The sequence below is a fragment of the Centruroides vittatus genome, unplaced genomic scaffold (genome assembly GCF_030686945.1).
Source record: "Centruroides vittatus isolate TY-2023 unplaced genomic scaffold, ASM3068694v2 contig_1042, whole genome shotgun sequence".
In the NCBI taxonomy this organism is placed as follows: Eukaryota; Metazoa; Arthropoda; class Arachnida; order Scorpiones; family Buthidae; genus Centruroides; species Centruroides vittatus.
In genome coordinates, this window is record NW_027120674.1 from 1,080,762 (window position 1) to 1,106,677 (window position 25,916).

At 32.6% G+C, this 25,916-nt stretch overlaps 1 protein-coding gene and 1 long non-coding RNA gene across 4 annotated transcripts in view; both read right to left on the bottom strand.

The window, feature by feature from the left end:
* Positions 1-7,732, bottom strand: part of LOC136969976 (exportin-T-like) — a 62,460-nt gene extending 54,728 nt beyond the window's left edge. For all 3 annotated transcript variants that reach the window (XM_067264347.1, XM_067264340.1, XM_067264338.1), the window contains exon 1: positions 7,638-7,732. The gene's annotated coding sequence lies outside the window, so the exon portion shown is untranslated. The remainder of the gene's footprint in view (positions 1-7,637) is intronic.
* A 9,317-nt stretch (positions 7,733-17,049) lies between these two features.
* Positions 17,050-17,431, bottom strand: LOC136969750 (uncharacterized). The gene is made up of 2 exons (XR_010879864.1): positions 17,296-17,431; positions 17,050-17,224 (listed from the first exon to the last, which is right to left on the bottom strand). It is a non-coding gene; the product is annotated as an uncharacterized lncRNA (long non-coding RNA).
* Positions 17,432-25,916: the final 8,485 nt, after the last annotated feature.

A 25,916-nucleotide genomic window follows, 5' to 3' on the forward strand; every position in this document is an offset into this window, starting at 1 on the left:
TAGCTTTGGTTCGTCCGATATTTTGGAATTGAATGTCATAGTCTTATGGTGTTCCATTATCACAAATGTTAAAAACTTCATAAAAAGTTTTATTATATATTTATTTTGTTTATTTATCTACTTAATGTAGCTTTTTTAACTTTAACCCATGTCTGGAACACCGCAGATATTTAATTCCAGAACATGTATGAGCTGAAGCTATACTGTGAAATAGTCCAAACATTTTTCACACATATTAAAAAGTTTTTGGTTGCCTTAATTTAGTTGTATTTTTATTTTTCATTACAATATTTCTAAACCGAAAATTTATATTCTTTTATAATTACCCTCAACTAGACATAAATACCAAAAAAACCAGTAAAAATAAAAGAAATAAAACAAAAACATTTGTTTTCACAATTAAGACTATACAAACGAGTCTTTCAATGTCCTTTCTCATACCTCGGGAAGACTTATTTTCCTGAGGCGTGAGAGAAAGGACGTCGAAAGACTCGTTTGTATAGTATTAACTGTGTATTAATTTTACAATTACAGACCTGGACATTTTATCAAACATTTGTTTTTGTTTTATTTCTTTTATTTTTGCTGATTTATTGGTATTTACATCTAGTTGAGAGTAATTATATTAATTTATACCAGTAGCTTCATAGAGATTCTAATATATTGTTTTTATAAAAATTACAAAATTACAATAAGAAGAATTGATAATCATCATAATAATATAAAATTAGAAAAATTGGATAATTTAATTTTGTAAATGTTATTGTTTAATGTAATCTTTGAAAAATAGCAAATGAAGATGATATGTAACGTGGAATTTTATACTTAAAATTAAATTTATCAGTATTATAAATATTATTTATTAACAATGTAAAGTTCTATAATCATAGTTATTATTATTCTCTTTCTTTCATCAATATCATTTTCTTACTCATTTATTTCTAATAATAATATTCAAGTAAATGTAGTTTTTTATCCTTCCTCTCTTTTGACCTTGACAATTAAAGTAGTTGATTGATTATGTTGTTGATGATGACTGATCGAATATGCTGCACTGCATAAGGCAATGCAACATACGAGCAATCTGCCAAGTGGGATGTACAGTATGTTCTGGGAGGCCTTCCTATGGGAAACTGGCCCCAATTTAGGCAGACACATGAAGAAAACCCTGAAAATTCCACATGGTCAACCCTTCAGTGAGACAAAAACGTCAACCAATTATCAGTGTTCGGTGATTTTATTCATACAGCCACTGGTGAGCTCTGGTCGTGAGATATCAGCAGTTAGCATTCCTTATCGTGCTACAGAATCGCTATTTAAAAAATTGGAAAACGGCAGTTTAGCCGACAGCCTTATATATTCTGTTTACGCAATACACTAACAAACTATTGCTGAACAATTTGTAGCAATTTTTTATACCATTATAATTAACATTTTTATGTAATAATAATAATAATAATAATAATAATATAAGATTCTTGTTGACTAAATGAATGTGATCTTAAATGCATTAGAAACATAATTACAAGTGTAATAAAGATATTTTTATTTCACCTGTAATGGACAGGATGATGATTTTGAATACATTTCATCATAATACTCATTAACTAACTTATTTAATTAAAAACCATCATAAGAAATGAAATAGATTAAAAATCTCGTTAAATTTTTATTTACATTAATATTTTTTAATTTAGAAAAAATTTATTGCAAAAAGTTCTGATTAGTAGGATAATAAACACAAGAAGCCAAAGGATAATAGAAAAATACTTGAACAGTACACACTCAATTATCCATGTGTGAATTATCTGTGCACACTAACATCTCTATAAAAATTTATATCAGGAATAGAAATATTAGCATCAAAATTTTAAAAATCTGCATTGTTAACTCTTGCTATTTAAAATGGTATATTGAGCAACAGAACTACTTCCAGAATGTCAAGGCATAAATTGAATGGCCCAAAGATTATTAATTACTGTATTTTCTGGCATATAAGATGACTTTTTACCCAGGAGAATCTTCTCAAAAGTCGGGGGTCGTCTTATACACCGGGTGTCATCTTATAGGGTGCGTATATCCCAAACTTTATATTTTAACTGTAAAAGTCAGGGGTCGTCTTATACGCTGGAAAATATGGTAATTTATTATTATTCTCAAAATGTGTTTTATTCACAATATATAAACTGTAACATTAAATTTAATATGAAATTAAAAACTAAATAAATAAAAATTGACAAGTTTTTATTAAAACAGACCTTCAGATTATCATGCCCCCATTACAAGTGATCAGTCCAGATAAATGAGAGAATACTGTATTTCAAAATGCTAACTTGATACATATACAGGGTGAATCTAATAATATGTGAAAAATTTCAGAGGTTGATTCTTCAAATAATTTCAATCATAAAAGTGCATTTGTACTATATATAAATTATGTTCAAAATGGTACAGTTTTAAAGTTACAGGATGTTTAATATGTTGGGTCCCATTGAAAATGTTGACCAAATTACGGAATTGTATTGTCACATCCTATGAAATAATTTGACGCATTCCTGGTATTGGTGAACGTATGCACCAATCAATGCGGCAAAAGATGGAATTCTGTATTACAGTTGGTAGTGGTTATTTTCAACGGTTATTACAACTATGCTGTTTTGAACACAAGTTCATATGCACTTTTACAGTTGAAATTATTCAAAGAATCAGTCCCTGAATTTTTATCTATATATTTAGAATCACTATGTTTAATTGTGTAATATATATTAATTTTACAAATTTATCATATTTTCTTATGAAGTAATCTATGATTTTTTTTAGTTTTGCTTTTTTGGTAGAACATTTAGCAAACAACCAAACAAAATTAGTTCGGATTAAGTGAAGAGTAAAGTTTAGGTTAACAAAAATGCACTGTAATTGTTTCTGAACTGTAAGAAAATATGTTTCTTTAATCAAAATAATTAAGGAAAACATAAAAAGTAAGGATACAGAGATAGGAATACTATGAAGAAAATGTATTAAGAAATTATAATGATGAAATCTGGAAAGAATCAAACGGAGACATTGTGAAACAGAATGTAAGAAGTTATTTAATTTGATCAGAAATAAGAGATTATTCAGTAAAAAGTAAAAGAATAAAAGAAGAATGTATACATTAAAAAATATAATGCACAAAGATGAGAAAGTATACATTATTTCCATATCATTTCATCTTTATTCTAATATCGAATACATTCTTGTTATAAAAGTACAGAAATTTTAAAGCAAAATCAGTTAACTTATACATGCCGATTAACATTTGATCAACAAAAATCAGTATTTTGATAATTCCCTTGACTTCTATCATAACAAGTTTTTGGTATTAGTTGCAGTATGTCTCCACACAAGAAAAATCTAATTATTACAGTAGACTGTCTCCACATCAGAATTTTTTTTATTAATTTTCATTTTTTTACAAAATACAAAACAGTTTTGATAGAAAAAAAATACAAAAAACATCAAATTAAAGGAAAGTGATGCAGTATCTCCACTGAACGGCAAGTCAGCATGCACATCTTTTCCACCAACACACAATTTTACATCGTTACAATAATTTTTTATTTACTTTTGTTAATTTTTTTCATTTTTAAAATAAAAATAAAGGCCATTAAGCAAGCCAAATAACTTCCAGAAACACTGTCAGGCTTTATTTTTATTTACAAAAGTGAAAAAAATTAAACAAAAATAATAAATAAAAAGTTTTAAAAAGTCCAATATGGAGACACTATGCTAATACCCAATTTTTCTACAACCAGACATTATTTAAAATTAAACTCGTTTAATAAATTTCGAAAAGAGATTATACAACTGAAATATCATTAATGCATTAATTTTATGAATGTAATTAATTACACATTAGTTTTTCTTCTTTAATAGTTTCATGATTGGTTAAATTATAATATTGTCGAAGATCATGGCCCTCTTTACATAAACAGAATATATGTACTGTACATTGGGTAACGGCACCAGTAGTCGAGTGTTTAACGCCGTATTGGACTTTGATATTTTATCATTATAATGTGTAGTAACACAGAAAGCAAAATTTACATGTTAAAATAAAGTTTGTTCCATACTTGTCATGAGAGAAAAAACAATGTTTTTTTTATTAGATCTCTGTTTACATTATGAAAAAAAAAAATTTAGTCGTGAGCTGTTCACCCAGTAGTCGACCATCGGGTCGCATGATCATTTATAACAGTTGACAACTAGGTTTTCCTTCAAGACCCTCACAAATTTGGCAACTGTGAAAGGATAAGCAAGCTCAATAATAGGCATTTTGTAGAAAAAAAATACCTGAAATGCAAAGACCTCATTATCTTCTAAAGACCTGAAAATGCCTCACTATGTGGTCGACTACCAGACAGGGTGTTACGCACTAATTTTTTCCATTACCACGAGTGAGGCAACCTGTTATTCTTACATGTCATTAAGAATGGGGTAGTCTTATCATGCTTTCTGTGAAGATGGCTTGCTTAAAGCTGCTCTGATGGACTAATGATGCAAGGTTGACTACTGGAAATGGTTGGAATAGATGCCCTCACCCCATATTAATTATTAGGAATTTATAACTGAGATTAGCAGTTAAGAAGAGATTGTAACAAAATATAACAAAAACAAAAAGGGAAAATGAAGCAAAAGCAACATATGAAATGTATCATAAAATATATAAAGGAAAATATTCAGGATTAACAAATAAAGTAAAAATATGAGATCGTAAAGCATGTTATGAAAAATAGAGTTCATAAATATCACAGAATATAAGAATTTTATACATACTGTATACTGCAAATGTTAAGCATATTATTTGTTTACTAATCAAAATGATCAAATGCAGCAAACAGGTTAAGAGCTTGTATGAAACCAAAGAGTAGAGCAGACACCTTTTGCCTTTTTTTTTGTTTTTGAATAAATGAAATATGTAGGATTTTTTTTATTAATAAAATGCTATCTTAAACAATTTTAGTTTTTGTTAGTAAAAATACCATTAATTCATAGGAATAGGAATCACAAGTTCATAATTTCTCTTTGGGCTAAGGAAAAATTCCTAGCTTTCCTCCCCTCTTAATGGCTCTGCCTATGAATGATCAAAGATTGGTCATAAAGCAATATAAACCACAAAACTCCTCATACTCCACTCGGAATTCAAAAACAATGAAATTACACTCTCTTAGAGTACTATATTTAAAGTACTAGAATCAAAGTATTTTAAGACTTCTAGGCTCATCTCTTTAGGATATAAAGTTCTCAGAGAAAATTACAAAATAATAGTTGATACTTTTAACTTTAATACTTTACATTTATTACTCCAAGAATGCATAGTTTTCTTGTCTTTGAAAATATAACGCAAAAAAAAAAGCACAATTTCAAAAGGTTGAATAAGAATAGAATTTCAGATTAATTCAGAAACTAAACAATTATAAATCAGACTGCATGTTGTTATAAAAAATAATTCAAAATCTATTTTACATCAGATTATAACTTCCTAAAAAATCTGGGATAACACTTCAAAAATGCAAGGAAAGTATACTTTAAACTTAAGTTTTTGCATATCATACCAAAATACTTGCTATGTGAATTATGCTAATTTCACTATTGATGTTAACATTGGAATTGATAAGAAGTTATCTCAAATACACACTAACTAAATTGTTTTTACAAGAGCAAAAAAATATAAGAATTCTTTTTCACTGGAAAAAATAAGTCAAACTTAAAAATTAATGAACTAACTTTTTAATTGGTGTAAATTAAAATTTATAAAAAAAAAATGAAGCTAAGATTTCTTAGAAATCTCAAATATGGTTGGAAATCTCTATAACTATGGTAATGTTTTTCTAATACATCAAAAACTTAAAAAGTTCTCTATAAGTTACTATAAACTAAAAATAAATAAATTTCTTGGTTAATGTTACCAATAAATTACCATAATTATTGCCAACCAAATTATTAGAATAGGTTAGGTTAGGTTAGAATGTGCATCCCCACTGTTTTAGAGACGAGCCGCCACGTTCACTACCGTAGGTAACATTAACCCCTATGACTATATATTAGCTTTACGAGTTATTTATTACATATCATTCATATATGTTTTAAAAATATTGAGTCATATTTTACTAAAACAGTATGATAAACAAAACAGAAATGTAATCCTGTAGTTTACATTGGTCAACATTGATCACAATAAAGAACTATTTATATGAGTAAAATTATATGAAGCGTGCAATGCCATAAGGTTGTAAATGCCATTTTTCTAAAAATATGTTTTATTGAAGAAATGAATTTTAAATGCAATGTTTTTTCCTACAAAAAAATATTGTGGCGATTGTGGCGCTCTAAGTGGCTATATTTTGAAGATGAATTTATGTGCAAGCCATAACGTTTTGAGTGCCAAAGTTCAAGCCACGTGACTTTTGGTGCGTAAAATGTTACGGTTTACATTTACATCATTTTGTTATTCCAATTTGTAACGCAGTCAGTTTTTTACGCAGAACCAGATAACTGAATCCCAGTTTATTAATAGTTAACCTGTATCATCTTATTATTTGATATTTCAAAATGATATTTGGACTTCCATTAATCTTTCAAATTTGAAGTTTTTAAATACATTTTAACTTTTATTACACTAAATTAATACCTTATTGTTTATATTTTCTTTATTTATCATAATTATATTACAATTGATAGAGATTACAGCCCAGTTCAAGTACCAAAACTGTGGGCCCAACATTGTTGAAGCCAGGAAGCAGTCACTAATAGATTATTGCCAGTTTTTAATGTTAAAATTGATATTGAATTTGTAAATTGTGTTTAATAATTTAAATGTAAGTTTTTGGTATTCAAAACCGTTTTTCAGCTGTAGAAACATTAATTTTTTGATTGCAATTGTTTTTGGCATTTACAACTTTATGGCATTGCACGCTTCATATAATATTTTTAATAATGATTAAAAAAATTCAAAATTACTGTTTGAACTGGTTTATTATTTCTTGAGTTGAAGAATAATCTTATGTAAATATTTAAAGGCAATTTTAGATATATTAAGTTATATACATATATATATTAAATTGGTGAATTTTTCTAGTTTTATAGTGAAGTTAATTTGCTTTAACAGAATAAATTATTTTATATTATATATATTTAATAATGATTAAAAAACACTTTGCAGTCAATATTAAATGAGATAATCTGCCCAACTATCTATTATTATTATTTACTTGTTTGGTATACCATTTGTTTATAATAGCAAGCTTTACCATTACGATATTTAAAACTTGTAAAATAAATTTATTTATAATATTAATAAGAAATTATTAATATAATCTGTATTATTCACATGCAAAAGGTTTACTAATTATAGGAGTTATCTAATCTATAAATTAGAAACTAAGTAAAATGTACGCAGAATATTATGGAAAACATCATCATTGTAATAATGGGATTTGAATTGAATTGAAAATAAAAATTGTCAACAGTAAATAAATGAATAAAGCAATTTATATGCATAACAAACATTCAAGGTTGTGTATATATTAAAAAAATATAAGTTATTAAAGACTTTAAATAAGTATTTAACCTTACATTTATTCGAATTAAGTACTTACATTTCCAATGATATATCCTCGCATAAAAAATATAAAATAATAAACATTTTTTTCCAATCCTCTAATCACGTTGCTACCATGGCCACGTTTCTTCGGATATCGACATTTTGAGAAACAAAATTGTCAAAACAAATATTTCAAAATATTCAAAATCAATATATTTTTATTTAAATGTTATAATAATATTACTAGAGCTATTAAAATAAATAATTTATATATATTAAAAATTTTATGCTTTAATTTAAATTTAAACGTTTTTTTTTTATTTAAATTATTAGAAACATATTTAATACTTTTTGCGTTTCTTTAAATAAATTTGTTCTCTATCTGTATTAAATAATAAAATAAAATAAAAATGTTCTGTTTAATAATATAATTGATTGATTTTTTAAATTAATGACAAGCTTTTCTTCGGTCACTGGTAGCGGGTTTACGCTTGACGAACGGGCTGGCCACGTGGAGTTTTCAGGCTTTATCTAACCTTGGGCCAGTTTCCATAGAAGTCCTCTTAGTAGGCATCTATTAACAAAATGCCCGCAATGGGGCATTAGTGAGGCCGATTAGTGAGGGACGGGGTCCGACATATCCGGATGGACCACTCCCCGAAAAATTCCTGGGGATTTTTCGACGCGTCCGGATTCGATCCCGGGTCTCCCAGAGCGGTAGGGTGCCACCTTGGCCGCTCGGTCATCTCGGTCATAAACATTAAAGTGGCAACCTACAGTAGAAAAATAATAATAATAATAAAATCTATAACGAACTTTTACATTTTCCTGACCCAACCTCCATGGCCAACCGGTTAAGATGGCAGCCTATCGCTCAGAGAGAACCCGGACGGATCGAATTATGTGAAGAATTTTCCGGCGGGTGGTCCGTCGAGTACGTCGGACTCCGACCCTCACCACCCGCTGCATTGTGGGTCTGCCCGAACCCATAATATGCTTGATAAAAAAAGTCCTCTTAGTGCCCATAGGGTGAAAAGAATTTAAAAAAGACCCAGAACTCATGACAAAATCTTTCAGTTGTACAAACATATTTATAACAAACTTTCAGTTTAACTTTTCTTTTCCGTCAGTCCTGTGGGAATGGAATACCAGCAATTTTTACTTTACTATAACAATTGTATGTACGGTTTAATTGGTGCTACTATAATGATAAAGTATGCAGTGTTAAAGAAGTAGTTAATGTTTTACGTCATTGGGTGCCCATAAATTACGTACCGCAGATGTAATTGTTACAATGCGTTACAAGCGGGTGAGGGTGTTGGCAAAAACGTTACTTAATGCAAGGGCCTCGCTCCACTGATAACACAACAATGCATTTTTGCTTCCGAAATGTTACGTAGCAAACTTAACGTACCATTTATTAATTAATAAAATGCAATGTTTGTTATTCCGTGCCATAGTACAATTAAGGGAGTAATCTGAATGTTAATGATTTATTTGCAAACTTCATTAAATTATATTTAAAGAAGTTTGCAAATAAATCATTAGCATTCAGATTACTCACAATGAGTTTTTTATAGTTTCGTTTTTTTACGAATAAAATATTCTATTGAATACAGGAAGAAATATTGTTTAGGTATATTATTTCTTTTAATAATAATAAGCAGCTGTTTAATATCAACATTATAAATCCAACGAGAACAAAAATTTCTGTTACATAACATGTAGCCTATATATAGAGACCTATCTACAACGACTGAACGACTGATAAAGATATAGTCCACATATTTTTCAATATGTATTATATTCTTTGTTTCGTGCTTATGTATTCCATCGTTTACTGTAATCCCGGACGCAGAATAATTCGTAAATGCAAAGTAAGAGAAACTGAAACTGATGAAGAATGTAGTAATATAGCAACTTTGGTGGATGAACTTTTTCATGCATTCTTTGGAGCCAAAGGATCTATAGAAGATGGATTTTTTGAAGCTGTACTGAATATTTTGGATGCTGCTAAGAAAGCCGGTTTGAATATCGCAAAGACTGTGGTCTAATAGTTAATGGTCAACCAAACACGTTCGGTAAAAAGAAAAAAGCTGTATTACTGTATTTAGTTTCAATAAATCATTTTCGGTATTTTAATAGATTTCAAAATAAATTCAAAATTGTAATTATTAATATCTAGTTACTCGCTTTGTTTATATTTTATTGACAATATTTCGGTAGAATATATTCTGATTAATTTATAAACATATACTATTGTCCTATTACAAGCCTACTCCTACATTTTTAATATTTTTTTTTTTAAACTGTCCTAATAGAGACTTTTTGTTGTTGTATTGTATACTTACTATTGATAAATTGGGGCCTACCGGTAACCGAGTGAATAAAACCACCGAACACTAATTATTGGTCGTTGTTTCTTGCCTCATCAACAAGCTTTCACGTGTTTTTCGAAATTTTTTCGAATGTCTAACACCTAAGTTGGGAACAGTTTTCCATAGAAAGTCCTTCTTGGCGTATAGCCACGTGACGCGTTGCCGTTTTTCATGAAACCGAAACGAAAAATCGTTATTTTAGTATTCAATAAATAGCACATTCTCACAAAGGAGACCCAAATTTCCAATAAATTTTCTACAAAATATGATACAGAATTAATTTATTTTTACGGGGAAGTCGGTCGTCTTCTACCCGTTAAGCAATTTCCGCTTTAGTGGGAAACACCTGCGCTACTCGTTTTTGTTGTTGGGCTCTTTATGTACAGTACGTTGTTTTGAACGAAAAAAGTATTTAATTAGAATTGTCGCCGAGACTGTAAAATATCGGAGGCAGTCGATCACGAAAATCGATATTGAGTAAAACTGTAAACCACAACAATAGAACACGTGCCTTTACTAATAAATCGGAAAATATTTATGCCCGAACAGAAGATTATGTGCAGAACTACGTTTCTAATTTTTCCTATAAGCAGATTAAAATACAATTTCGTATGTGACAAACTTGATTTGACACATAGTACGTAATATGCGTATAATTTATGGTGGCAGCCATCTTAACTTGTCTTCGGCGCTTGTGAACCTCGCTGCTAGCGCTACAGCTGCTAACTTAATTAACTTAAAGCGAAAGAGCTTAACTGTCTTTTAACAAACACGCTTTTCTAGTTAACGCCACCATTGTTCATATACATTTCTAGAATGTTCTGTGGTACTCTTTTGTGTCTTCCCTAATGCATTTTGTATTGACGATATCTTGCCTAGAGGGACAATAAACCCAGCGGGAAAGGCTGGACAGAAGGATAAATACCGGTGGACCAGTGAATACGAGCCACTCGTAGAAAACTATTCTTCGTGTGTGGGACTACGTTCGACGAGCGAAGACTGTATTGTCTCCACCATTCACCATTTTGAGGCAAGAGGTATCAATTTACTTCATTTCTTCTATATATCTCTTTTATCTGTTTTCTTGGTTTTAAGATGGGCCTGGCGAGTTTCTGAATCGTGTTTTCCGCGGGCAATACAATTTGTAACGAGGATAGCGATTCATAAGTATTGTTGAACAATACCTAGCCAACTCGAAATTAATGTGTTTTTGACAATAGACTTTCCTGTACTTTCCCTTTGAATAGCGACAGTTTACATAGTTCGGATTCGTAAATAAACGTTGAATTTAGTGCGCGGTAGGCTTTATACGTAAGAAAACGTTTAATTTTAAAATTTATGTAAGTAATTGAAATATATTAGACACAAGCATTTAGATAAGAAATGTTTTGTTGACGACAAGTTAATTTTCAATACACTTTTAAATTATAGAATAAAGCTGAAATGGGTTTTGAGAAGTTTCGTCGTACTCGTCCCGGATGGGATCCCTTAATGGACAGTTTCAGAAAGTTATTTTCTTTGCGCACAATAAGAACACATCCGAAGGTATGTATTTTAGTTTATTCATAAGATAATAATTGAATTCTCGAAAAATTTTATTAGCTACAACTTAAAATAGTTATTAAAGTCGATATTCTAGACTTATTCCTAAACCCTTTTTAAATGATCGAATTAAGAAGAAAACGAGTGAATTAAAATGAATACCTTTTTTTACATTAGTTAGAATGTATGAAAGTTATATGTAAAATGACGTTAAATTATGATGAAGACATAAATATGTATTTATTGAGTATATTAATCCGTGGTTTTCACATTGCAGTCATCGAAATAATTTTAAATAATTTACAATTGAGTGAAGATACCGCATTGTGGAAGTAATGCATCATTCGTGCAAATCGATGATGTTTTCTTTTATCGATAAATTGTATTTGGTATTTTTAAAATAAATAACTGACGTTAATATTTTATATTTTTACAATACAAACTGGTAAAAAACAATTAACTTTTAAATCGTATCGTAGTAACTCGTGAGTGCTGCATATTTTTATTCATTTCTATATGATTTATTATTGAAATATTTATCATAAATTGCTTAAATAAAAGGAAACGTGAATGACTTTTTTGATATTTTACAGCTTGCTCCATTAGTTTTTATTACAACTGCCGCTACGACAGGAAGAGTCTCTTCTGTTATATATCATTTATTTTACAACTTAGATGCAAGGTACTACCTGACGTTTCATAAAACGTAAAATTCCATTGAACACGTTTTATTTTTACTGTAAATGAATTGAACGTTTGTCTTTTAATGTTATTCCACTTTTAAACGAAAAACTATTATTTTGCCAATTTCTTTCAAACTTCACTTTCACTTCAGTTCCGTTCATACGGAGGTTCTAACCCTTGGTCTTATCCCCCAAAATTGACGCTCAAGTAAGTATGAAGCAGCCTATATGGCAATAAAGAGCTCTGGCACAGTTCTATGCTTACCAGATAATCACAAAACACTACCTCCATCCATATCTTCCCATCATACTCAATGTGCAAACTGAAAATCGTGAACACTATAACCATATATATACGTAGGGTCTAACTCATAATCCCTCGAGTTAACTGGAAAAGACTCGTCTTAATTTCTTCCATATACACTCTGGTGAACGTATACCCTTCGAGTGTTATATTTGTTTAAATATTTCTTGTCGCTTCCCATTTTCTGCCGTCTTGTTTATTACTATCCACGTACAGAACCACCATATCGGCTCTTCAGTCCGATGGTCTTGATTTTGTAATTCTGGACTCATCTACAATATATCAGACTTTCGGTTTCAACATCAACTGTTGAAATGAGTATAATTCGTTTTTTTTCTGTATTTTCACTCAATTTACGTAAAAATTATTCTATTGTCCTGTTTATAACTAATAGCTTGTCTTTGTTTCTGTTTACTAAATGGAATTTCACAGTAAAATATTCGGAAACTAAATTATAAAAGCCAAACAAATTAAATAGCTTAATGTTTACAATATCCACTTAAAATGGATAAATGCATTATTGTATATTTATTATTTATTCGTGCATATCGACGTCTTTCGAAGAAATAATCATTTATTGTAGAGTTTTTATAAGCTGAAAATTATTCTGTTGTCTTTGATGAAATTTGTTACAATTTACTAATTTTTACAGAAACATTAAATTTTAAACGATGACATTAGTTAAAATGTATTAATTTGTACACAAACATTAAATTTAACGCGTATTTCTTGGTGATCACGTGACCGAAAGCTATTTTTATCTTGGCGGGAATTTTTCCACAGTAATCTTTGTCATATCTAATTTGCATATTAGTGATAGTACATTACTAATTTTTATTAAACAGATCTAGACATTTTATATTATTTAAATTTGGCTGGATTAGTAAAATAATTATATAAAAATTTTCAGTATTTTGCAGGAAACTTCAATCCAGATGACGTAAGAGTCATCCATGGTTCGCGGGAGAATTTGCGCGATGATCTTTTTTATATCTAATTTGCATAATTATAATGGAAAATTATTAACCTTTATTAAGCAGATTTAGTTATTGTGTATTAATTAAATTCATCGGTTTTTGTGAAAGAATTCTTTAAAACTTTTAGCGTTTATTTAGAAACTTTTTGTCACGTGATGACATTGGACAAGAGCATTTTCGTTTTGTTTATTGTATACGACAGTTCGCGCCAGATTTCGTAAAGTGCGGTTTAATAATTCTGTGTTTCTCGTTTTTTCGAAGTTCACTGCGATAATTTTTTATTACGTGGATTCATACATTTTGCGTTGATTGCAATGGATATTTTAAGGCATAAAGTTTACTGTGAATTACTTCTAAATTCAGAAAGAAAAGTTGAAAATAATTTATTTTTCGACAATTTGGGATAACTGACCTTTGGATATAACATATGGATATAAATGAAGGTATGTATTATTGAGTTACTAATTTATTTGCGTTTATGTGTATTTTTGTACTGTAACTTAGTTTGTTTTACTATGTTCGAGAAAGTAGGTCACACGTTGGATTTCTGAGATAAAACTGTCAGCTTTTTCAGAGTGAAGCGAACCCACTCAGTGAAGTGTTTTAGGGAAGTTATGCTTTCATTTCTGATGCATGCCAATGATGAAAATTGTTTTTAAAATTAAATATCGGTCAATGACGATAACATATGTTATAAATGTGAAGATGAATATAAAAATATTTCTACATTTTTTTATTGTTTTGTTGTTTCTTAAAGATTAATTTATTTAAATTTATTATATGTCAAGTAAGTTTATTTACAAAATGCTAATATTTTAATTCGCTTTAATATTTCGGCGTAAATTTGAACAAGGAATTTTAAAATTTTAAATAAACGATATACTGAAATTTTCTTTTATTTACAATGATTACGTCACTTCTACAGAAAGTAGAACACGAGACGACCTTCACCCACATTTCAGTCTGGGGGAAAGGCCGCCAGTTGTAGTCATAACAACCTTTACGTCTTCTATTGTTGTGGATGAAATTCGTTAACTGTCAATTACATTTTCTTGAATTTGATTCGCAGGTTGGAAAAAATCGTCATTACTTAAATGCCTAAAACTTTAAAAAATTTTATAAAATTGAAAATAAATTCAAAAGTTTTGAAAAAATCGTATCGGATAAAAAATCAAAAAAGAATTTAATATAAATTTGAAAAAAAAAATTTTAGCAAACAAATACCGCGAAAAAAATTCATATATAAAAAAATTATGTGACAATAAAGAACGATTTTTTCTTTACAAGACGTAACTGTTTAAAAATTTTTTTTCCTAAACGGAAACGAGAAAAACGCGTGGGAAAATTCTTAAAAAATTTCCCACGCTTCTACTCCACAACTACTGGTAGCGCCACGTCTGATTGTTCCACTGTTAAGAGGTTAATATTAATTGTAGTTAAACGCAAGCGTTTTCTTTTTACGAGAAGTACAGTCGTCATCTCAGCTTTTTTGTTGATGTTGATCGGAAGTATCAGCAACATTCTCATATTTTTTATTTTTATCATAAGAAATTGCTATAGATGACAAAATATGTTATTAATTAACTGATAATTTGTTTTAGCAGGTCACGTTTGTTCAGTCAAGTACCGAGCGACTGTTTGCCAAAATTTGTGTTCGAACACCGAATTGTTCGAGTACCGAGATATAGCCGTATTTCGTTCGTTATTTTACTCATGATTAAAAAAGTTTAATAACACTTATCTAAAAGTGTTTAACCTTCGTATTTAATAAAGTTTATTTAATCTATAAGTATAAAAACAAAACATAATGACGGTCTGAAAGCAACGACAACAGCATCGGTGAATAGAAGAGCTAGTGCAAGGAAGAAAAAATTATACTATCAGTTTTCATTAAAGCAAACCCGACAAAAGGCACAAAACAAACTGAAAATTTCAATATTCTAAAATCTATGGGCAAATTTTAGACGACACACGTGCTTGCTTGAATAAAAAGAAAATCGAATAACGGAGTTTACACTTAAAAATTGTGAAATTTTGTACGGATTTTCCAAACTGTGTCAGAGCGAAACCGAAAGTCGTATTTTACGTGGGATATCCCCAATTTTCCTACCGTGTTAGAGAGAAACCGTGTTGTAGAAGTTACCGTGTGGTATGAAAAATACCTGCAATTTAATGTTATTCCACTTTTAAACGAAAAACTATTATTTTGCCAATTTCTTTCAAACTTCACTTTCACTTCAGTTCCGTTCATACGGAGGTTCTAACCCTTGGTCTTATCCCCCAAAATTGACGCTCAAGTAAGTATGAAGCAGCCTATATGGCAATAAAGAGCTCTGGCACAGTTCTATGCTTACCAGATAATCACAAAACACTACCTCCATCCATATCTTCCCATCATACTCAATGTGCAAACTGAAAATCGTGAACACTATAACCATATATATACGTAGGGTCTAACTCATAATCCCTCGAGTTAACTGGAAAAGACTCGTCTTAATTTCTTCCATATACACTCTGGTGAACGTATACCCTTCGAGTGTTATATTTGTTTAAATATTTCTTGTCGCTTCCCATTTTCTGCCGTCTTGTTTATTACTATCCACGTACAGAACCACCATATCGGCTCTTCAGTCCGATGGTCTTGATTTTGTAATTCTGGACTCATCTACAATATATCAGACTTTCGGTTTCAACATCAACTGTTAAACTCAAAAATTCCTATCGACACATCGGAGAGGTCGCAACCGTCGTATTCAGCCTAAAACGTGAACGGCGGGTCGATAAATCCCCAGAAATTTTTCAAAGGATGGTCCGTCCGAATACGTCGGGCCCCGTCCCTCACCACTCGGTCGCCCCATTGTGGGACTGGTTAAACCCATAATAGGATTGCTTACGGCAGTGGCGTGCCGTCATTGGAAGCGCTGGAAGCAGCGCTTCCACCGAATTTTCTAAAATATAAATTTTTTATATTTTAACGTAGTTTGAATTAATTAAAATTAATATTTTATTATAATTGCATTATGTATCTTATTACAAATTTCTATACTACATGTGAAATAAATGATAAGATTCAGTGGCGTGCCGTGTTTGATGGCAGGGAAGCTGCGTTGCTGTAAAAAGCCGACTTCTAGAGGCAATCAGTTAATTGCGCGTCAGTGATGGTCTAGGGCAGGGATGAGCAACCTGCGGTCCTCGGGCCGCATTCATATATTTTGCGGCCCGCGACGCATAAAATGTGAATAAATATATCAATTTTCCAGCTTAAGACAGTTCTCGATGAACAAAACCAGCTGCCATGATGCTTGTATGATGAAATATACGATAAGCACGAAGATCTTTAACGAGTTAGCGATACTGAAATACGAGCGAGATTTGTGCGCAGATAATTTCTTACCACACTAAATTTAACAGAAAAATTCATCACAAAACGATTATTTATGCTAATGTGTGAAATTCCATTTAATCCATGCAAGAAGTGTGATTACCAGAGCCCCTTCGGCCGCCAATTTAAAGTACTTTAATCTTTAAAATTGGCGTTTCCACTTCCCGGGACGAGGACCCAGGGGTTGGATTTGTGGGAAGCGAGTGTTCGGGTTGTTTCATTGTGTCGAATTACATACACAGAACGAGGCGCTTGATGTGTAAGTGCGTGAGTGCGAGAATTCGAGTAAAGCTTAAACGGTGTATATCTTCGTGTACAGTGATGTTATGTCCGTGTGTGTGTGTGTGCGTGTGATCGAAGAACATTTTCGGCATGTCTAAAAACAGAAAAACAGTAAATTACGTACGAGAATAAGATGTGTTGAAAATGAAACGAAAGAGATCTTACCATCGGAGACTTCGGAAAATATTCACTTTTACGATAAATGGCCACTTCGTCCTCTTCGTGGTAAAGTTGGGGAGGGAGAAGTATCTCCCTCCCAAATGTTCCTACAAAACACAAAGACAGTGAGAAAAGAAGAAGTTCATTCATTTATTATCTAAGCTCAACATTATTACCTGTATCAGCTAGTCTTTCTTCCCGAACAGTGTCATGAGGAGAGCGAAGGACCTGACCTAACCTAACCGGAAGCTCAATCCTCGTAACAGCTGTTTGGGAAGAAAGGTCGGTCAAATGTCACGTCCGGTGAGTAAACGTGTCACGTCCGGGTGGTCAGAATCGGGAGTCAAATCCGTTGTCGTCTATCGAGTGTCACGTTCGGGAGACAAGTCCGTGGGTCACGTCCGGGTAGGAGACAGTCACGTCCGGGAAAAGGTGTCGAGTCCGGGAGAAAAGTGTCGAATCCGGTCAGAATGTCGCATCCGGGTGCAAAGGACGAGTTGGGGAAAATCGAGGAGGATCACCGCCTAGGCCAAGGGAAACGCAGCCACCCGCAGCAACAAAACCGCGGTCCCTCGACTTCGGCGGCGCTCTCCTCCGATTCTTCCCCGTTCCGACTTCCGAAAGACGATGGCGACGACGTCGCGAGCGTGGACGAAGAGGCAGACAACCCGAACATACGAAGTAACAACGAATTCCGAGAAACCTCGTAGGTGTTGTTACGCCGTACTTCTTCCACAACAAGGTCTGTGGCTGGCTGATCCCTGACGACCTTGGCCAAGTGGAATGGACTCAGAACTCTCCCGCCTCCGGGAGAGTGCCACGCCACACGCACTGGGGGAAGGTCGTCACCACCCGCTGCCTCTCGCTCGACGGTCTCCAACGACACCGAACATTCGGCAGAGACCAAGTCCACCACCGGATCCTCGAACGTCTCATCGGAGCCGTCCGAGGAACCCCCTCCCTCCGGCGCCACCGCATTCTTCCGTCGGAACCTCCGGCGAAACCACTCCAACATCTTCATTCTGAAAAAAAAAGTTTGCAATTAGTCGATTAAAACAAAAGCTTAAAAAATTAATGTCTAAATTCTTCCGAGAAAAGCAAAATGCTCACCGCAGCTGCCTTTTTAAATCTAAAAGATTCGAATCCGAAGCGCAAACGGACGACCATCGAACGATGTGCCGAGATGTCTTCTGGGACCGATTAGCGCAGAAAAAGTCCAAGATTATACTCACGACGAATCGGAATTCGGATAGTTTGCGTTAGATCCTACCGGAAATTGCTAGAACGTTCCAACTGTATTTGCAGTAGAGACGACCGACCCGAAACGAAGAAACTCTCTTACGTGTAATTTGTATTTGTACGACAGTAAATTAAAGACACGCCGCACGTAGCCACGAGGAAAAGGCACTCGAGCCAGAGTCGTAACAAGTGTTTCCTTCTAGAGCAATTTACCCTAACGTGTACGTCACATAAACGCAACGACGGCATTTAAGAGTTTCGTACAAAGAAATTGCCAACGAGTCGACCAAAACACAAGAGAAACGTACGAAGAAGCGAAACGTGCCCACATCCCAACTCGCCATTCGGGACACGAACGTTTAACTGGCACAAAGCATTGGCAGATCGACTGTACTCAGAAAAGACCACCTCGTGGAAAGAGACAAAGAGCCTAAGGAAAAGAATTCTTTGTGTCCAGCCTGTATAGATAACTGTTAAGTGTATTAGTATTAGATGTGTTTGCAGACAATTTAATTCTGACAAAATAAGCCATTGAAAAGCGTTGTAAGTAGTACATAAATTGCATGGAAAAGTCGGAGGTCAAAGGGCGAAAGTTTTGACCTGTCCAAGGAACATCCCATGCTTCGGAATACGGTCTCCGTCCATCAATGTTACCAGAGTATATTTCAGTTAAAATTACGAGGAATTCTATTTAAACTTAGTATTAAATAATTTTTAATTGAATTTCTATAAATAATCCTTATTCTTTGACCGTGTTTATAAAATATAAAAGAATTAATTACGAAAATAAACCAATGAGCAAATACTTAATCCGTTTCCGGCGCTTCGGTCGCTTTCCAATGTGGCGGCTCGTTTAAAAGTCATTTGGGATCCTGATTCACAAGCGACGTCTGTTCGGAGAAAGAGCATACAAGGCTAACATCTCCATATAAACCAGGAAGAAGAAGAAGAATTCACAAGCGACGGCACATTTAAACGCAAATACGCCGGCCGATGTCGTCTTTGAAAGTTGGACTAAACGAAACGAAAATAAAATCTTACAGCTAGCTAAATTCTAATTAAAATCTTACTTGGTATAATGTAGGCGTCCAAAAGTCTTCTTAAAACCACGTTCCGGTAGCAAAAAACACAGCGAAAACAAGAGCACAGAGCGCACACGTCCGTCCGGCAAGCGAAAAACGTGCAAAGTGACGCAAAATCGTGTTGCAACAATAGAAACGGCAATTGTTGCCGTTTCTATGGAGATTAGAAAGCGCCTAACGAATTCGAATGCGATTGACGTAATGGATTCTTTTTCAATTTTAAGGCTAAATATCTGCATTTTTTACGTTTCTATCCCCCGAGTGACGACGGATTGGGATCGAGAGACTCCCTACCACCCTCCGCCTTCGGTTTCCATTCTCCACAAGGGGTTAGAAGCAAGATTTTCTATAATCGAACGTCATCTTTACCTCGCCACCCCCAAAACTAGAACAAATCATTCCTCTCGTTCGTCCAGTATTCTCCGATCGACCGACAACGCTATTGTTACCAAATTTCCTAATATTTCGTTTGTTCAACGCCATTTTAAAAGCACATAAGGAAGAACATATAAAATTAACACGAAATAAACTTGAAAAATCTTTTAAAAAATATCATAAATCTTTCGATAAACTAATTCGAGCTTAAATTAATCCTTAAATTCTTCCGAGAAAAACAAAATGCTCACCGCAGCTGCCTTTTTAAATCTAAAAGATTCGAATCCGACCATCGAACGATGTCTTCTGGGACCGATTCTCCAAGTAATATTAAATAAATTCTTACGTCTAGGGTCAATATGGACTAAGACTTACCTCAAAAATCTTCAGTCTTCTCCGCAACAGTCCGCAAACCGCAAAAAAATCCAACGCAATCCAAGAGCACAAGAAAAGCACGTCCGACCACAACCAGAAACACAATCGAACTGCGAATCGTCATGCGTGACGTTTTTCGAACAAACGTTAAAAGACGCGTCAACAATGTTCGAATAACGTAAAAATTCGAATTTAAAAAATCAATTTTATTTTTTTTAATTCATTTATATATATATTTTTTTTCTTTTTAAATTTTGCTTCAGTCATTTTCTTGTGTTCGGAATTTGATAAATAAATTATCTTCTGCATTTACATAGTGCAGAATGTCCAACGTGGAGATCTTTTTCAATTCTACGTCTGGAGGCTTGACCATCTCCGAAAATCGCCCGAAATTCGTTTGAATAAACATCTTTTTCGTTCATTTTCGGCCATGGCGTGAAATAAATCAAATTCCTAGGATTTCGCCCAATATTATTTCGATTTTCGGAAAGATTTCTCGGTCGCCGTCGGGGTTGCCGGTTTCGCGGATTAATGTAACATCAAACTGGATAAAGTTAATATTAAAAATACCGAAAAACCTTTATAATACGGCCAAACGAAAATGAAGTCCGACACATAGGATTTTTTTTAAAGCCAGAAATTCGAGGAGAAAGAATGGTGGCTTGTCCCTGGCTCAATCTGTTTATCCTATGTGTCGGACTTCATTTTCGTTTGGCCGTATTATAAAGGTTTTTCGGTATTTTTAATATTAACTTTATCCAGTTTGATGTTGCATTAATCCGCGAAACCGGCAACCCCGACGGCGACCGAGAAATCTTTATGTATCGTGGCAAAACAAAAGAACAAATTGTTGAATATAGTAAATGTCATAAACAAAGATGATACAAATATGTTAAACAAACTTGATGTTGCAGGTGTAATTTATAAATTATCTTGTACTTGTCCACAAACGAAGTCTTACGTTGGAGAAACCGGAAGGAAGTTGGAAACACGTTTAAAAGAGCACGAGGCAGCAATAAGATTAAAATGAGAAGAATCGCCGTGGTACCTACATTATAAAAATAAATTTTGTAAAATAGATAGAAATAATGTAAAAATACTTTATAAAGAAGAAGATTGTTTAAAACGTAGAATAATAGAACATTTTTGTATAAAAGAATATGCAAATTTAATTAACCTGAATGACGGTATGCAGATAGATGCATGCTGGGAAAACATCACCCAGCATAAAAGGAATGGGTTACCGAGACTCAACTACCCACTGATGAGGCGTTGCGAAATGCATTTGGGAAATGAAATAAAGAAGTTGATCAAAGTATAGCATTTTTTCGTTCTTTATTGTCTAAATAACTCACTCGAAGTCGGAGCTAAAGAGTAGTTTATTTTACTTGGATTATAACCTAAAGTTTTTTAGTGTTTTTAAAGAATTAATTTGTTTTAGTTGTGCTTGGTCTTAATACTGTATTTTATATTGTACGGGTATTATTCACCTGCTGAGATTGTATGGAAATTTGGCTCGGAGATTTGATCGATTGATGCTTATGACAGGTGAGTGTCAATCAGCTATTTATTCCGATAAATAACAGAATTAGAAACTTTATATACCACGTAATTCCGATCTAAAATAGATTTTAAACATCGAGTTAGTTATTATTTAGCTATACTGACGTTATAAATCATTATTTTAGCCTTTAGATCTGCCGATACATCTAAAGCTACCACATAAAAATAAATCATGCCAGGTTGTTCAGCCGTTAATTGCTCAAATAGAGCTCCTAAATTCAAACTTCATCGATTTCCTAGTGATGAAGCAAGAAAAAAAATATGGGCAATTAAAGTAAACAGGCTGGATGAAAATGAGAAATTATGGATTCCTGGAAAACATGCAGTACTTTGTGAGGTAAGAATCAGAATTTTTATGAGAAAGGACTTCTCTTTGCCTACCTATTTAATTGTACATTGCACATTAATAAACTAAGGCTAAAATGTATTAAGCCTGTTACATTTTAGCCTTTATAAGTTTATTGGTTTAGTGAAATGTGAATATTTACAATTAACTCTCATAGGCTCATTTTGAGAAAGGTCAGTATGAGAATCACAGGAAGGATGGAAGAAGATTGCTGAAGCGTGATGCTGTGCCTACACTTTTTTCTCATAGACCTGCACCTAAGAGAAGAAGATGCTCTGGACCAAAAACAGGGCATAGAAATGATTGTGAGCATATAGATCCGACCTTGGACCACAGGTATGCTACAAATTTATCTCCTATGACATCTATGCAGCCCAGTACAGGTATATTTATAATATAAATTTAAAATATTCTTATTAAATATTCTATTTTTTCTTATTGCATACTTTGTTTCTTTTTGAAGAAAATGGTGATGGCTGTAAAAGCACAAATGAAGATGAAGATAATGAGACATCTGGTTTAGTATTTCGGGACTCCAGTAATTTTGTTAGCCAGCCACTGTCACCAAAATCAAAACAGATTAATGAACTAAAATCTCAATTGCATAATGCATTACACAGAGTTAAAAGAGTGCAGAGAAGTAAGAAGGGTCTCTATGAAGAGATAAGAAAATTAAAGTCTAGAGTCAATACACAGAATACAAACATAAAATTAATTTTTAATCCTGATCAAATGACAGCACTTGGAAACGTGTCAACACGGGGAATAAAATGGCAAAATAATACAATAAAAAAGGCCTTGCAGTTAAAATTTGCTTGTGGAAGATCAGGCTATGAAATGTTAATTGAACAAGGCTTGCCTCTTCCGTCTTTACGGACATTGCGAAGACGACTACAGAACATTAATTTTGAAAGTGGAATACTTCACGATGTGTTCTCATATTTAAAAATAAAGTCACAGAAAATGAATAGCCACGAAAAATTCTGCTGCTTATCGTTAGATGAAATGGCTATTGCTCAGGGTGTTCAGTATGATCCACAGGGTGATAGATTTTTAGGTGATGTAACACTGCCAGTACATGAGGGACATGCAAGTCAAGCATTAGTCTTTGTACTTGGTGGTATGGAAACAAACTGTTGCATATTTTTTCAGTGGAAATTCATGCAAAGGAGTTGTATTGCATGATATTATCCTTAGTATTATTAAAGAAGCAGAAGACATAGGTCTGAAAATTATATGCATTACATGTGACATGGCTAGTGCAAATAGAGCAATGTGGAAGGCCTTTGGGATCAACGTGGGCAAATATGCAGAAACTATTAATAAGATTGTTCATCCTTATGATTCATCTAGATCTATCTACTTCATAGCAGATCCGCCACATATTTTGAAAAATTTCCGTGCTGCCCTGTTACATAATGTAAATATTATTCTATCAGCTGACACTGTTCATAAATATAATCTACCAACGAATGTTGTGGATCTGAATCATGTTATTAATTTAGCTAACTATCAAAGTGATTGTGAGTTGAAGTTAGCACCTCAACTTACTTTACAGCAACTTAGTACACATCATTTTCAGAAAATGAAAGTTAATGTTGCCTTGAAATTATTTAATTGTAAGACTAGTACTGAAATGCGATACATGATTGATGAGGTTGGTTGGAGTAGAAATGTTGAAACTACAGCTTGGTTTATTGAAGTTATTGCCAAATGGTTCAATCTCATGTCATCAAGACATCCTGTTACAGCACTCAGTCTACATGATAAGAACAAGTATGATGAATCGATTGTCTTCTTAAAATCATGTATAGAAATTTTCAATGGCCTCACAATTGGAAATGGTTGGAAACCAGTACAGTCAGGGGCTATATTGTCTACCACTTCAGTTTTGGATTTGGCAGACTTATTATTACAAGAGCATAATTTCCATTTTTTTTTTGACATCCAGGTGTAGTCAGGATTTCCTTGAAAATTTGTTTTCGTGCATTAGAAAAGGTAATCCTACACCAACTGCACTTGAATTCAAGTATAACCTGAGATTGCTGACTATTGCTCAGTATCTAAAAGCTCCATCATCTTCAAATTATGACGAGGATGATGGGAAATTCCTTGCAGAGTTTTTAGATAATTCTCAGAACTGTCCAATAACAGAAAGTTACTTCAGCAAAGATGAATTTCTTTGTAAAGGAGAAGAGGTGGTGGACATTATGAAATTTGAGCAAGATTGCTTGTATTTGCTTGCAGGATATGCCATAAGGCAAGTAAAAATTAAAGACAGTCACTGTAATAGTTGCTTACAGGCAATTGAAAGTAAAAGTACAGAGACTATGCCTCAACATATACAAAAACTGATAGAGGCAAGGGAATTTAAAAAAGATGCATTGACCTATCCAACAGTTTCGGCATATAACATGCTCCTACGAGTGGAAGAGTTATTTAGATGTGCTGAAGAAAAATTTTCTAGAAATGCCATTAATGTAAAGAAACAATTTCTTAATCAGGTTAAGGAATTGACCCAAGAACAATTTCCACAATGTCATGATATTAAAGGGCATTTATTGAACAGATTTTTAAATGTAAGATTTCATATATTTGCGCAAGAGTTACAAAAGAAAAAAACAAATGATGCAGGTATAAAAAATAGGAAATCTAGTTTTTCAAGTAAATCCATGTCAGGATACAAATGTCCAAAAAATTAATTAAATTACTAGTCTTTGTTTATTGTCTATATATATATTTTTTTGCTAATGTAATAATTTAAATATTTTCAACCTTCATAACCTTCATAATTATTTCATCAACTTTAAATTTATATTTGCATAATTATAGATATTTGCCCATTTTTCATAACTCAGCATTTGGTCATGGCATCTAATATTAAGAAAAGATTTGGCCCATTAGGAAAAATGTTTGACAACCCTGGTCTAAACAATATTTAGTGATTATCATCACTAAATAAATTCCTATTACAAATAAAAATAATAATATACTAAATTATACTGTTAATTTAATTTATATCAGAAAAATAACAATACACTAAATAAGTGAAAAATTTGTTACTATATTACACTATGTTATGTCACCATGTTACGCTGTGTTATGTTACTATGTTACACTGTTACTTGAGTTTTCTTGTTTAAAAATAAACTTTATTGATTTTTTTATACTTTTTGTCTTTAGATATTATATTTTTAAATTTAAATACATATTTTTTATATTATTTATATTTCAATAGTGCTGTGAATAAACGTGATCCACTAAATATAATTTTTAAATATTATTTTCATTTTTTTGCTTCTAGCGATTTTGTCCATCAATTATAAACTACAATTACTCCGAACATAATTAAAAATTATTTCTAAAAATGTTTAACTTAATATAACTTCTTTCTGAATCTAATTTCTGTTTCTAACATTGTTCATTTAAAAGCTAAGTAGTGCTGTGGCACTGCACTTTGGCCTCAAGATGGCATCCACACGTTAGAGTGGCCATACTCTGTTTATATAGGGCTCTATGCGAAATTAGATCGAGGCGCCTCTAGCGGCGACGCTGGGTAACAGAATCGGGGCTACAAAGGCGGCACCAGTGTTGTTCCACCTAGTACTTTTCTATTAATCTAGTATCTTTTTACTTGTTCCAGTACC